The 15,003-nt window shown below is 50.1% G+C and overlaps 2 protein-coding genes across 2 annotated transcripts in view; one reads left to right on the forward strand and one right to left on the reverse strand.

Annotated features, from left to right (window-relative positions):
* Positions 1 to 1,016, reverse strand: part of PUS1 (pseudouridine synthase 1) — a 45,220-nt gene extending 44,204 nt beyond the window's left edge. Inside the window, exon 1 of the mRNA XM_086942656.1 lies at positions 748 to 1,016. The gene's annotated coding sequence lies outside the window, so the exon portion shown is untranslated. The remainder of the gene's footprint in view (positions 1 to 747) is intronic.
* LOC147678890 (uncharacterized) overlaps positions 1 to 15,003 on the forward strand; it is a 197,227-nt gene that overhangs the window by 5,359 nt on the left and 176,865 nt on the right. The window lies entirely within an intron of this gene.

Here is a 15,003-nt window from a genome sequence, read left to right on the forward strand (position 1 = left end):
GCTTTCCCCCATTGACTTCAGTGGTGAACCTTTGCCAGCTTGCATTGCATTTAATGTTTAATACTTTCAAAATCTATAACTCCGATTATATGCAACATATCCTTCATCTGATGCCAATATTTATATAAAATACAGGAGGGAGGAGTGGCACTTCTGGAAGGTGGTAGTGAGGGAATCTGTTGAGAAGCAGATCATTTGGGGAATGTGGGGGGGATGGATGGTAGAGAGCAAAAAAATAAAAATAAAAACTATGTAATGTGAGTTTCCCTAAAATAATACTCAGTGTGTCTATTTTAGATACAGAGGAGCAGAGCACTGGATGCTTGCAATATCACTGAAATAAGGGCAGGGGACAGGCAGCAGCATCCTGACCCACTCTTGCAGGAGGTGATGAAGACAGGCAAAAGGAATACAAGTGCTTAGAAGCTGCCCCTCCCTCTGTGGTTGTTGCATACATGCCAACAGACCCGATTCAGGCGGGAGACTACCGATGTTTTCAAGCCCAACATGGATTTTAGCTGTCTCCCGCCTGAAATTGCATTTTTTTTTACTGTAAAGTCAATGGGGAATATTAATTCTCCCGATTTTTTATTTTAAATCTCCCACGTCCCTGTCCTAAAATACTGGCACGTGTGTTGTTGTCCCTCGAGACCTGTGGCCAAAATACTCCTTTTATCACCGAGACCCCTTGAGCGGGGTGACACGGCCCCCGGGGGGAGCTGACGCCCACCCGCCTGCCGCTCTTACCTCCACACTGCCCCCAGCTCAGCAGCAGCCGCAGCACCACGTGGGAGAAGCAGGCACAGCTCGGACAGGACGGGGGTCGGAGAGGGACAATCCGCGCTGCCCAGACCTTAGCTTGCACGGCGGCGGACCGCATTAGAGGAAGGACCCCGCGCAACGGCTGTCTGTCACGTGACGAACCACCTGCGCGACGGCTGATCGTCACGTGGCCAGGACGTTAAAACGTAACTCTAGAAGGCCGTGCGTGACGCGAGCGGCGCCCTCGCCGCCTCAACCCCTCTCTGTGAGGTCTGGCCTTAAATGGGCCGGTACTCGCCGGTACTGAGCACCTGCGCTTCTGAAGTTTCTGCCTCTAAGTAACAGGCCTCCTCCTTGGCCAAAGAGAGTAGTACATGGGGCAGCAAGGCAAGGTCAGTGTAGTCGGTATATACAGTAGAACCGGTGCTGCTCGTCAGATGACAACAGGTCTGTCAAGGAGAGTTTCATATTTGCCATTATTTTCAGTTTGGCAAAAAATAATTAAAGCCATTTATTTTCCCTACTGACTTTCCTTGAAGCAGGCGAGTTTTTAGGCAGGAGACAGCTAAAATAAAGCCGTTTCGAGCTTGAAAAATCCAGCCCCTTCTGAATCAGGTCTGCTGACATTCATCATACATGCCAACATTTTACAACTACAAAATGGGGGATTTTGAAGAATAATCGGGGAAATGCGTTTTCGTAGCTTACATACATCCCAATAGCAGCAATTTTAGGTGAGAGACAGCTGAAATAAATCAATTTTTGCGTAAAAAAAAAATAGGGTTCTCCTGCCTGAATTGGGTCTGTTGGCATGAATGATGTATGGCGGTTTCACGCAGCAGAGCACTGATAATATGATACCGTGCTGCTCATGAACTGTTCAGCAACAGATCATTTGCATTTAGAGCTCCACAGGTTTTTTGGATGGACCTATGTCCCATTGTATTTGATGGCACCAGGTCCAGTCAGACCCTGTGGAGTCTGTCACTGTGTAGGTGTGTGACACAGGGACTGCTGACTTCCATAACTGCAACTCAACATTATGGTACAGCACAACACACCAGAACTTGTTTGTATCCAAGTTGAGGTAGGTGGAAGGTGGGGATAGTGACAGTGAGGTGCTGGAGGGTGGGACTCAAGGTACAGAAGTGCCAACATCAGAGAATGTAGACCTATACAAAATGTATTTAATGCTGTGGGTGCGTATATGTTCTTATATGTAAGTGCATGTGCTTGCATGCATGAGTGTTGCATTCTGCATTATCAACTATAGCTGGGCAGTTCTGCCAAGTTTCCTAGGCCCATGTTTGATGTGCTGCTTCAGTCAGGTTTTTCCTTTGAATTCTGAATTCACTACGCACTATGCTCTAACACTTACTTCACAGTTCTAGGGAGTTCATCAGGAGCCAAAAGGGTTCCATCATTACTAACTCACACAACAGTACACCTACTAGGGTTTCTTGTGCCATATCTGCAAGCCCTCCCACCTATCTCCTTAGTGTGGATCTACCTTTTTCTGCATTGTGTCAACCTACTAAGTTTTGGTTATTTGGAAGGGAAATCAAGAAACATTGGAAGACTGTATACGAGAATTAAATGTGTAATCCTAGGATACAGTTCACACATAATATTCAGTTACATCGGATTCAGTTCTTAGATATTGAGATCCAAAAAACTGATACAAGTTTGGCCACCACAGTCTATAGAAAACCCACCGATGTCAACAACTCACTCCATTACTCTAGCGCTCACAAGACTTATCTTAAAAACCACCTACCAGTGTCTCAATTGATTAGAATCAAAAGAATTACATCTGTACCTGACCAGTGTCAAAACCTCGTCAAGGAACAACTGGAGAGATACAAGGAGAGAGGGTACCCCGAGGAGGTACTACAGGAAGCAAAGTTAATGGTTGAACCAAAAACCCGGAAGGATCTACTCAAGAAATCGGACAGAGCCAATGGCCAGCGGGAAGTATTTGTTCTCAAGCAGTCTACAGTGACCTCTTAAGATCAAAAGAATAATAAAAAATCAATGGAAAATCATCAAGCAAGAACAAGACTTCTTGACTTTATTCAAAGAAAAACCTCTATTTGCTTACAATCGTTCTAAGAACTTAAGAGAATATTTAAAAGTTAAATCCACGGTTAGAACCACCAATCCCAAGGTGATGAGAAAATGTTGGAACTGTGGCCAATGCAGTAACATCATTCCAGGAAACATCTTCACACATCCCCACACGGGTAACAAAATAACATTGCAACACTCATCGGACTGTAATACCGAAGGCGTTATTCTCGACTCATCCTCCCAGGACGTCGCCTTCCTGAAGGAGACCTGGATGAACTCCTCCTCGTCGGCCGACATCGCCATCGCCATCTGCTATAAAATCACCCGCAGGGACCGCACCAACAGAGTGAGAGGAGGTATCTCTATCGTCCACAGGCACACCCTCAGAATCTCAACCAGCACCGATAATAGTCTCAGCGTCATTGACCATCTGTACTTCCAGATCCACACCGATCCCAACATCACCCTCAGAGGAACCCTCATCTACAGACGACCTGGCCACAGTTCAGCGACTCCATCGCCAACCTCGTCAGCACGCACGCCCTCGCATCCACGTACTGCATTCTACTCAGAAACCGGAACTTCCACCTCAAGAACACCACCGACAGCAACTCCACCACCCTGATCGACAACCTCGCCAACCTCAGGCTCAAACAGCTCACAACTCCCACCCACTCTGTCGGACACACGCTCAACCCCATCTTCTCCGCTAGCACCAACGTCTCCTTTAGCCACACCACCGAACTCCACTTGACCGACCACCGCTGCGTCCACCTCACCTTCAAGAAACCCACCACGCATCACCACCCACAATGGATCCCCCACCGCAGCTGGAAAAGGTCACCAAAGATCAGATAATCGCCACCCTTGCCGGAAGCCCACCAACCGACACCGACACTGCCGCCCGCAACCTCAGGCAATGGATCAACGACTGCACCAACACTCTCGCCCCGATCAAGAAACCCTCAAAGAGATGCACTGACAGAAAAGCCACTTGGTTCACTGCCGACCTCCAGGCATTCCAACAGACCTGCCGAAGACTCGAGAAGAAATAGCACCAAGAACAGACACCAGATAACACAGCCCACAAGAACGCCATCTGCAGGCACCACCAACTCATCAGAACCCCCAAAAGGACCTCCTTTAAGGAACGCATCGACAACAACGCACACAACAGCAAAGAGCTCTTGAACATCGTGAAGGAACTTTCCAACCCCAGCTCCAACTCCAATGACATCCCGCCGTCGCAAGACCTCTGCAACTCCCTAGCCACCTTCTTCCACTGCAAGATCACAGACATACAGACAGCTTCAACAACCAGACACCTCCCGACAGCCACGACACCTCAGACTCACCGCCCCCAGTGACACCAACCTCCTGATCTCCTGGACCCACGTTAACACCGACAACACCATCAAAATCATGTACACCATCCACTCCGGCTCACGTCCGACCCTTGCCCGCACCACATCTTCAACAAAGCAAGCTCCATCATCGCACCCCACCTCTGGAAGATCGTCAACACCTCCTTTGAGACCGCCACCTTCCCGGAGAGCTGGAAGCACGCCAAGATAAATGCCTTACTCAAGAAACGCAAGGCCCTCAAAAACTTCAGGACCATCTCCCTGCTCCCATTCCTGGCGAAAGTCATCAAGAAAATTGTCAACAGGCAAATGACATGCTTCCTCGAAGAGAACAACGCTCTGGACTCGTCCCAAATGGGATTCCGCAGCAACCATATCACCGACACCGCCCTCATTACCGCCACTGACAACATCAGGACCATGTTGGACAACGGTGAAACCGCGACCCTCATCTTCTTGGACCTGTCGGCCGCCTTCAACACCGTCTGCCACCACACCCTGCGCACACGTCTCCACAACGCAGGGATCCACGACAAAGCCCTGGACAGGACCACCTCCTTCCTCACCAGCAGAACACTGAGTTCCCGCCTCCCCCCTTCTGCTCGGAAGCCACCAAGATCATCTGCGGCGTACCCCAAGGATCATCCCTCAGCCCGGCACGTGTACATGGCACCGCTCGCCAACATCGTCCGATCGCACAACCTTAACATCATCTCATACGCCGACGACACCCAGCTGATCCTCTTCATCACCAAGGACCCCGCCACCGCTAAAACCAACCTCCACGAAGGAATGAAGGCCTTCTCCGAATGGATGAAGAACAGCCGTCTGAAACTGAACCCTGGGAGCTGCACCAACACCCAAGGACCACACACGCAACCTGGGATTCATCCTAGACTCTTTGCTATCAATGACCCAACAAGTCAGCTCCATCTCTTCCTTTTGCTTCAACACCCTCCGCATGCTCCGCAAGATCTACAGATGGATCCCCACTGGAATCAGGACGGCCACCCAGGCCCTCATCAGCAGCAGACTGGACTACGGCAACGCCCTCTACGCTGGAACCAGGGCCAAACTCCAGAAACGACTCCAACACAAACAGAACTCCTCTGCACGTCTATTCCTCGACATCCCTTGCCACAGCCACATCACAGATCACCTGAGAGACCTGCACTGGCTCCCCATCACCAAGAGGATCACCTTCAAGTAGTGCGCTTCACACATTTTTGATTGATTGATTGATATATTAACTTTATTTTTAATGTGCAATGTTTTATTTCAGCATTTAGAATTTGATCATAATGACCAAATTGATTAAGTTGAAAAAATCAATCCAATAATGCCTACAAAGTGCAAAGAAAGGTACTAAGGCAGTAATAGGAAATGCCACAAAAGGTCTAAAGCAAAAGCATCTGCTTTACACAACTAAGCATTCCAGCATACTGTTAGAAGCTATATGTCTTTTCTGTGGGAAGAGAAATTATCTTGACAGTGAATGGGGCTTAAACAGTGTGAACAGCTTTAGTGAATTATTGTAAATGCCAGGCAAAGTTAACAAAAAAAAGTTCCACACAAAGCGAATGAACACAGTAATTTTGCGTTGGGAACTCATAAGAGCTCCTTTTTAAAAAAAAAACCTGTTATAATTGTTTTCATGCAACACATCGGCATAAATCACAGGTTGTTTACCTTCACAATGCACCATTAGGTTACTTAAACCAAAACCATTATACAAGTTCACCTCCTCATACATTTGAATAACATCACACATGACCTTGGGCGATTTGTTTACAATTAACACTCTATTCTTCCCCAGAGTCATCGTCAGAACTGCCTCCATCAGAGTCTTGTAGTGGATCGCATATATCCCCCCGGTATGCATTCCATGTAGCCCATATTTTAGTCCATTTCCGTGGGCACTTACGGTTTATGTAGACTGTTCTTTCTGCTTAATGCCATATCTCTGCACCAGGTCCCCAGCAAAGGCACCTCCCTCGCTCCCCACTTCTGTGCTATATTACGTTTTACTACTATGAGTCCCAGCGTGACCCATATTTGCCCTGATCTTTGGACTGGGTAAGAGTGGTCTGCTTAATTCAGACACTCTGTTCATCACCACCCCCTTTTCTGAATAATTTTTGTCCACCATAAGCGTGGAAGGGTATACTCAGATGTGAGTCCCTTGCTCATTGCACCATCTGGATTCAAGCAAGCCGGGCCGAAGACGGCTGAAATGCCAGAAACCGGTCCCCGGAAGCTTGTTTCCTTCCCAGTATAAGAATTGGCTTGGTAGTTTGGTCTGCCCTGTTCCCATGATGCACTGGGCCAGGGTCAGACTAATTTGCATATAGCCAAGTTCTGAGCTGGAATGGTGCAGTGAGCTAAAAAACGGTGATGGATCAAGCCCTGATCTTTGGACTGGGTAAGAGTGGTCTGCTTAATTCAGACACTCTGTTCATCACCACCCCCTTTTCTGAATAATTTTTGTCCACCATAAGCGTGGAAGGGTATACTCAGATGTGAGTCCCTTGCTCATTGCACCATCAGGATTCAAGCAAGCCGGGCCGAAGACGGCTGAAATGCCAGAAACCGGTCCCCGGAAGCTTGTTTCCTTCCCAGTATAAGAATTGGCTTGGTAGTTTGGTCTGCCCTGTTCCCATGATGCACTGGGCCAGGGTCAGACTAATTTGCATATAGCCAAGTTCTGGAATGTCTGACATAATATCGACAGACAGAATATCTACATACAAAAATATCGACACAAAAATATCGAAATCAAAAATATCGGAGTCATATCTTCATAAAGGTAAGTACAAAAATATCGAAAAATTAAAATCGTAGTACAAAAATATCGAAATTAAAAATATCGTTTTTTTAAATGTATTAATAATAATGTAAAAATAATTTTAAAATACATATAATTTTACAAATAATAAATAAAAACATTAAAACATAATTAAAAAATTAAAACTAATACATATCCATTTAAAATAAATTAAAAACTTAATAATTTAATGTAATTTCATTTTTTTAAATTTCATTTAATTGATTTAATTTAAATTTATTTTATTTTTACCCTGTACGCCTGTACCCCAAAAACCCCAAACTGACCCTGAACCCTAAAAATATCCCTGTACCCCAAAAACCCAAAACTGACCCTGAACCCTAAAAATACCCCTTTACCCAAAAACCCAAAACTGACCCTGAACCCTAAAAATACCCCTTTACCCAAAAACTGAAAACTGAACCTGAACCCAAAAAATACCCCTTTCCCCAAGAACTGAAAACTGACCCTGAACCCTAAAAATACCCCTTTACCTAAAAACCCATAACTGACCCTGAACCCTAAAAATACCCCTTTACCCAAAAACTGAAAACTGACCCTGAACCCAAAAAATACCCCTTTACCCAAGAACTGAAAACTGACCCTGAACCCTAAAAATACCCCTTTACCCAAAAACTGAAAACTGACCCTAAACCCTAAAAATACCCCTTTAACCAAAAACTGAAAACTGACCCTGAACCTTAAAAATACCCCTTTACCCAAGAACTGAAAACTGACCCTGAACCCTAAAAATACCCCTTTACCCAAAAACCCCAAACTGACCCTGAACCCTAAAAATACCCCTTTACCCAAAAACCCAAAACTGACCCTGAACCCTAAAAATACTCCTATACCCCAAATTAATTAATATTATTTAATTACCAATTAATTATTAATTAACAACAACAATAAAGTAGGGGGCGTGGCTTGGACGCCGATCGGGATGGCGGCGTGAGCTCGCAGCTCCGCGCGGAATCCCGCTAATTCTCCTGTTTTCGGCACCCTGGGCGACCCGGAGACGACGCTCCTGCCCTCTGAAGTGTAAGGGGACAGCCGGGCACGATCAGAGAGTCGCTGGGGGACTGCTGGCCCCGAGGAGATCGAGTTGAGGCGACGGCCGAGGTGTTGCCGAGAGTGAGAAGAAAATGGCGGTGAGGAGGTCGGGCGGCCCCGGACTTCAGCTTTGGGCCGAGATGTCGCCGACTGGCAGGAGGCCCTGCAACCAATAGTTCGAGACACTAGGACCAGCGGTGCTGGATCCAGAGATCAGGGGACAGTGACTCGCCCCGCCCAGACCTTGGGGACCCTCACTGGCCGACGTCTCTAGAACTATCCTTCCCCCCTCGGGCTTCCGAGGGGGCCGGCTGAACAGAGCTCGCCAAGCTGGTCATCGATCCTGGGGGCATCGGCGGCGACATTGGACACTGCTCGGTGCCGGGGAGTTGGCACTGAACTACGAGTGCTGAAACTAGACGGGCTCTTGGGCTTGTGACGCAGTACCCTGGAATGGCGGCGGCCGGAGGGCTGATGGCCGAGGAGCGCGCTGAGGGGGACCCGGCGACATCAACTCGGATGGGCGAGATTCCCTCGCCGGAGTTAGACCAGGAGCAGCGGCTGAACCGACGTTTGGACGCCATACTCGATGCGATCACCTCGACCAAGGAGGCGCTGCACCAAGACATTGCCCAAGTGGCCACAGGACTGGGGCTATTGCGAGCGGACCACGCGAAGCTGGCGGATAGGGCCAAGGACCATGACCAGCTGTTACTGGACCTGAAGCCATCGGTGGTGACCGCGGAACATAAGATCACGGATATATTGGCCCGGTTGGACTCGCTGGAACGACGGGCGGAGGATGCCGAAGGCCGCAATAGACGGAACAACGTGCGGGTCGTAGGCCTGCCGGAACGGATTGAGGGGGAGGATGCGGTGGCCTACATGGAGAACTGGTTCCGCACAGTGGTAGCACCGGAGGGGCTTACTATTTTCTTCACTCTGGAGCGAGCCCACCGGGTACCTGCTCGCCCGCCTGGGCTTGGCCGCCCCCCCCGACCGATGGTGGTGCGGCTCCTCCACTACAAGGACCGGGATCTCCTCATCCAGCGGGCTAGGATGTCGGGCCCATATGAGGTGGAAAACAGTAGGGTCACGATTTTCCCGGACTACACCCAGGCGGTCCAGAAGAACAGGGCATCGTTCCTAGCGGTGAAGAAGGAGCTCCGGGAGGAAGGCATCCAATATTCCTTGCTCTACCCGGCCAAGCTGCGGATCATACTGGATGGCACTACGCACTTTTTTCAGACTCCGGACGAAGTTTGGCAATGGCTGGAGTCGTATAGAGCGGGGACGGACAGGTCGCATAAAAGCAGGCGAGATCAGCCTAAGCCACCCCGGATTAGGCAATCGCAGCGCATCAGGTCCCGCAACAGGCGCCAGCGGGAGAAACGGGAGGCTCAAATGGCGGCGGAGAAGAGGGATGCGCTCGCAGCGACGGCGGCCATTACGGGGTCGCAACAGAACAGTGAACTGCCAGAAACGGACTCAGGCGGGGAAGGCAGCAGAACGGGAGACAATCTCTCAGAGGCGGAAAGCTCGAAGGGGCCGATAGTGACCCCCCAGACATCTGATGGAATATTTTGCGGCTGAGACTGTTTTGGGACTTGATCGAGACTTCATGGTAGGGTGGTATCCTGTTGATGATGAGCGGGTGGCCGGGAAGGGGGGCTGTGCGCTTAGTAGGGGATGAAGGCGCGGGGCGCGGGCTCCGCTAGCTGGGGTCGGCGGTAACTCATCCCCCTTGGGCCCTTAAGGCCTGCTGTGGTGGAGACCACAGAGTAAGTGAGTAGGAAGTTGGTTCAAGGTTTGGATGGGGGCTGACGTTGGTTTCTTGTGCTCTGTCCTGGGGAGTGGGGTTTGGGGTGTTTTTCTGTTCAGGGTGTGTTCGGGGGGGGGCAACTGCATTGGGGGGGTTGTGAACCTTTGTTATTTGACTCGGACTGATCGATGTTGGAATGGGGACATTACCTAATTTGAAATGCCTGACGTGGAATGTCCGGGGGCTGCGAACTATGGTTAAACGTCACAAAGTGCACGCATACCTGGTGCGTAGGGGGGTTCAGATTGCTATGTTACAGGAAACTCATCTAACCAAAAAAGAGTGCGCTGCATTGCAAAAAAGATGGCGGGGCCAGGTGTTTGGCACCACCTACTCAGCGTATGCCAGGGGGGTGTTGATCTGGGTGAGGGCGGGGATACCATTTCAAGTGCTGAACCAAGTGGTGGACCCTGATGGGCGGTTCGTGGCGGTGGAGGGGAGGCTGTGTGGAAGGGATGTGGTTCTCTGCTGTGTGTATGCACCGAACACTGATCAGGCTCGATACTTTGATGGTCTCTCTGGGTCATTGGCCTCTTTCCTGGCGGGCCCGATAGTGTTAGGGGGGACTTCAATTCGATCACGGATGTGGCTTTGGATAGGTCCCATCCCCCCCTGGTAGACTCCCCGGTACGCAGGTTGGCCATGCACAGGAAGGACTGGCAGGATAGATGGGGGTTGCTGGATGTTTGGCGGGAGCAACATAGAGACATCAGGGATTATTCCTTTTACTCTGCTCTCCACGACCTGCATGTCAGAATAGATTCGGTGCTCTGCGGTGGGTCCCTAGCCCCATTGATTTCCCATACGGAGTACCTGGCTAGGACCATCTCGGATCATAACCCCCTATTGGTACACATTCAGTGGCAGCGGGAGCGCTCAGCGATACCAACATGGCGGCTTCGTCCGGAGACGCTGGAGGATTCTGTATTCAGCGACGCTGTCCAGCAAGGCATTGACAGCTATTTTGGTGTGAATGAGGGCACGGCTACGAGTAGATCCACTGAATGGGATGCAATGAAAGTGGTGGTGAGAGGGGTGTGTTTGGGTAGGTTTTCGAATGCTCGCACGACTGTGTTGAATGCACTCATGAAAGCGGAAGAGGCTTTGAGGGGTTTGGAGCGCCGCAGGCCGGCTAGGCCGGACTGCAGACCCAGTTATTGGAAGCGAAGGAAGTGGTCGCCACCGAGACAGAACGTTTGAGGTGTTATGACTACAGGCAGTATGTTATAAGAGCACATGCAGAAAGGGACAAGGTGGGCACCCTCTTGGACAGACTAGCCAACCCGGAACTTAGGGGCTGCCCGGTCCTTAGCATTAGCAATGCGCGGGGGGAGATGGTGTACTCCCAGGCAGCGGTGTTGGAATGTTTCAGGGTGTACTATCAGGATTTATACCAGAGTCAGCTGGGAGTGGGGGTCCAGGAAATAGCAGAGTACCTAGGGGAGAGGCAGCTTCCGGTCCTAGACGAAGAGGACGCGAAGGAGCTGGGCGGCCCGATCACGCTCACTGAAATACGGGTGGCCATTAAACATATGGCCTGTAATAAAACGCCCGGGGTGGACGGATTGCCGATTGAATTTTACCAACAGTATGTCGACAGCCTGGCTCCCAGGCTTCTGGTGGTGTACACGGAGGCTTTTGAGGCAGGGGGACTGCCTGGGTCCATGCGAGAGGCCTTGATTGTACCGCTCCTAAAGCCTGGCAGGGACGCAACGGATGTAAGATCCTATCGTCCGCTGTCCATGCTGACGGTGGATTACAAGATCCTGAGCCGAATCCTGGCCACCAGATTAGCCCCACACATGACGGGCCTGGTGCACAGGGATCAGGCGGGGTTTATACCCACGAGGAGCACGGCGCTGAACATTCACCGCCTGGTGGGAATAATGGACGCCATCTTGGATGGGGAAGGAGCTCTGGCGGTCCTGTCCGTGGACATCGAGAAGGCCTTTGATAGTTTAGAATGGTCTTTCCTGGATGGAGTGTTAGCGAGGTTTGGCATGGGAGAGGGGTTCCGCAGGTGGACGAGGGTCTTATATGCCTCGGCGACGGCGAGGGTGCGCTTGGGCGGTCTGGTGTCTGCGGCATACCCGGTGGGTAGGGGCACTCGACAGGGGTGCTCCCTATCCCCCCTATTGTTTGCTCTGGCAATGGAGCCTTTGGCGGTCCATGCGAGGTCGGGTGATAGATACGCGGGGATAGCCAGCGGCGGGCAGCAGCATTATATATCGTTATATGCGGATGACCTGCTCCTGTACCTCGACAACACGGTGCGGGCCCTGGAGGGAGCGATGGACCTGCTATCGGAGTTTGGCCGGCTATCGGGCCTTAAGGTCAACTGGGCGAAGACCTGTGTGTTTCCGCTGAGAGCGGGGTCGCCCAACCCTGGTCGCGATCTGGGGGTGGTCTGGGAGCCATCTTGTTTCACCTATCTGGGAGTCCGCATCTATCACGCGACTGCGGATCTATTGGAGGGCAACATTGGTCGATGTGTCCGGGCACTGAGGGGCAGCATGTCCTTCTGGTCAACCCTCCCGCTGACGGTTCTGGGTAGGATTGCTCTTTTAAAAATGGCGGCGCTCCCCCGCTTCCTGTACTACTTCCGGACGTTGCCTATCTGGATTCCTCAAGGGATCTTTAGAGACCTGAGGACAATGATTATCGGCTTCCTATGGGGGCATGGCCGCCGTAGAGTGGCGCTGAGCACGCTACTTCGCCCCAAGATAGAAGGGGGTATGGCTGTACCCGATTTTGAGCTGTATTATTTAGCGGCGCAGTTACAGGTCCTCACGCAGAACGTGGCTAGGGTGTTTAGGGGCCCGGAGGAGGACCGAGACCGGGGAATACAACGCCATGTGCTGTCCTATATTATCATGCAGCAGAGACTCGAGTTACGGGGCCTCACTATGGAGGAACGAACACTCCGGCTGTGCTGGCAGAGGAGCCTTAGAAGAGCGAAGGCGACGCGGCCTTATGCACCGGAGATCCCGATCGGTATGCTGACGGCCTTGCCGCACGGGGGGGATTGGTCCCCATTGCTGGATTGGGAGGAGGCGGGCCTACAGGTGGTGGGCGACCTGTACATAGATGGGGCTCTAGCACCGTTTGAAGCGCTTCGGGAGCAGTTCGGGCTGCCCGACGGGGGGTTCCTCCTGCACGCGGCGGTGGTGGCTGCTATACAGAAGCACTGGAAAGGGGGGCTCATGGAACCGACTACGACTATGGCGTGCCAGTATGTGGTAATGGCGGCGGGCACGTTCAAAGCTGTGACATGCCTCCACAACCGGATGCTGAATGAGGGACTGGAACCGCTCCAGGGGCTCAAGGCTAAATGGGAGGAGAGTGTAGGCCGGCCCATACCGGACGCGGCGTGGGGCCACATCTTGCGGCGCACGTGGAAAGGCACGAGAAATGCGCGCTTCCAGCAAGTGCATTTCTACGTGCTTCATAGGGCCTACTTGACCCCTGAGAAAATACAGCGGTACTTTCAGGTGCCGGACGCACGATGCCCGCGGTGTTCGTCTCCGGGAGCGGACATGGACCTGGGGATGCTCGCACCTGGAGGCCTATTGGGCGGAGGTAGGGGACCTCCTGAACGAAGTGACTGACAGGGAGGTGGAATTCGATATGGCGGCATGCCTGTTGCTCTGGTTCCCGCACACCAAACACACCAAGGTGACGAGCAAATTTATTGATCTGGGTCTGATACTGGCGCAAAGAGAAATATCGTGGCACTGGAAGTCCAGGGGTGGGCCGTCACTGCGTAGATGGAAGAATGAATTGCTGCGGTGGTCTGAATGCGAGAGTGTGCTCCGGATGAAGCAGGCTGTCAAGATTGGGAATGAGAAGGCTTTGGATGCAGCGCGTGCGTGGGAGTTAGTGGTGCAGGCCTTGCGTGATTCCTTGGTGGAGGATGAGGACGGTGGGAATTAAGCCAGCGGACACTGCGGGGCGAACACAAACAGAATTGTAATCTGCACTGTAGTGGATCCATCCAACACGTCGGGACGAGGCATGCACCTTAGCAGTTGCCAGGGGGGGGGCCTCGGGGGGGGTAGGTTAATGGGAGTTTGGGGTGGGGTGGGTCGGAAGCCAATAGCTGGTTGCCTGTTGGGGCGCCTTGAGTTTAGTGGGACGGTAGGGTACTGTGCAGAGTGAGAAATGGCTGGGGGGATCGGCCAGGCATGATAGACCTACAGCGCTCGGGGCAGGTCCCGACATGGACGGTACCACTGATCACACAACTGAGATGGCTGACGGGAGCGATGTTGAGGGTGGGGGGGTAAAAGCAGATACGTAAAACGATATATCGACCATGGTCCCTATGGGACGCGCACCGTGATGTTTTCCTATTGAGTGGAGTATTATGCCGCCCGGCCTCCGGGATGCGGGCTGAATGGCTGTGTACGATTACGTTTTACTGTTGACCGGGGGGGATGTCACGAGTGGACTGGTTGACTACTTGTATTCTGTGGTTTCTAACTTTGCAATAAAAATACATTTTAAAAAAAAACAACAATAAAGTAAATATATTAGCACATTAGCTGTAATTAATTTAATTTAATAATTAATATTATTTTTTCCCAATTAATTAATTAACAATAACAAAAAATTATATATATAAAAAAATACTCTAATGTAATTAACTAATTAATATTAATTAATTACCAATTAATTATTAATTAAAAATATGTACAAAATTATATTAATGAATTAACTAATTAATATTAATTAATTACCAATTAATTATTAATTAAAAATATTTACAAACATATATTAATTAATTAATTATTAATAAATTACTTCCCACCCTATTCCCCTATAAACCCACAACCCGCTCTGATACTAAAACGCAAAATGTAAATAAATTTACACATTTTCATACATACATTACAAAACATGTTTAACAAACATATAAAGAACATAATAAAATACATAACACTAAATTTTTTTTCGATATTAGTAAAATTTGATATTAGTAACATACATACCTTAAAAAAACGATATTCTGTCTGTCGATATTTTGGACATCGATATTCTATACTGTCGAAATTAAAACATCGATATTATTGTATATCGATATTTTAATTTCGATATTTTGTCTGCAT

Source organism: Lissotriton vulgaris, chromosome 11 (genome assembly GCF_964263255.1).
Source record: "Lissotriton vulgaris chromosome 11, aLisVul1.2, whole genome shotgun sequence".
Lineage (NCBI taxonomy): Eukaryota > Metazoa > Chordata > Amphibia > Caudata > Salamandridae > Lissotriton > Lissotriton vulgaris.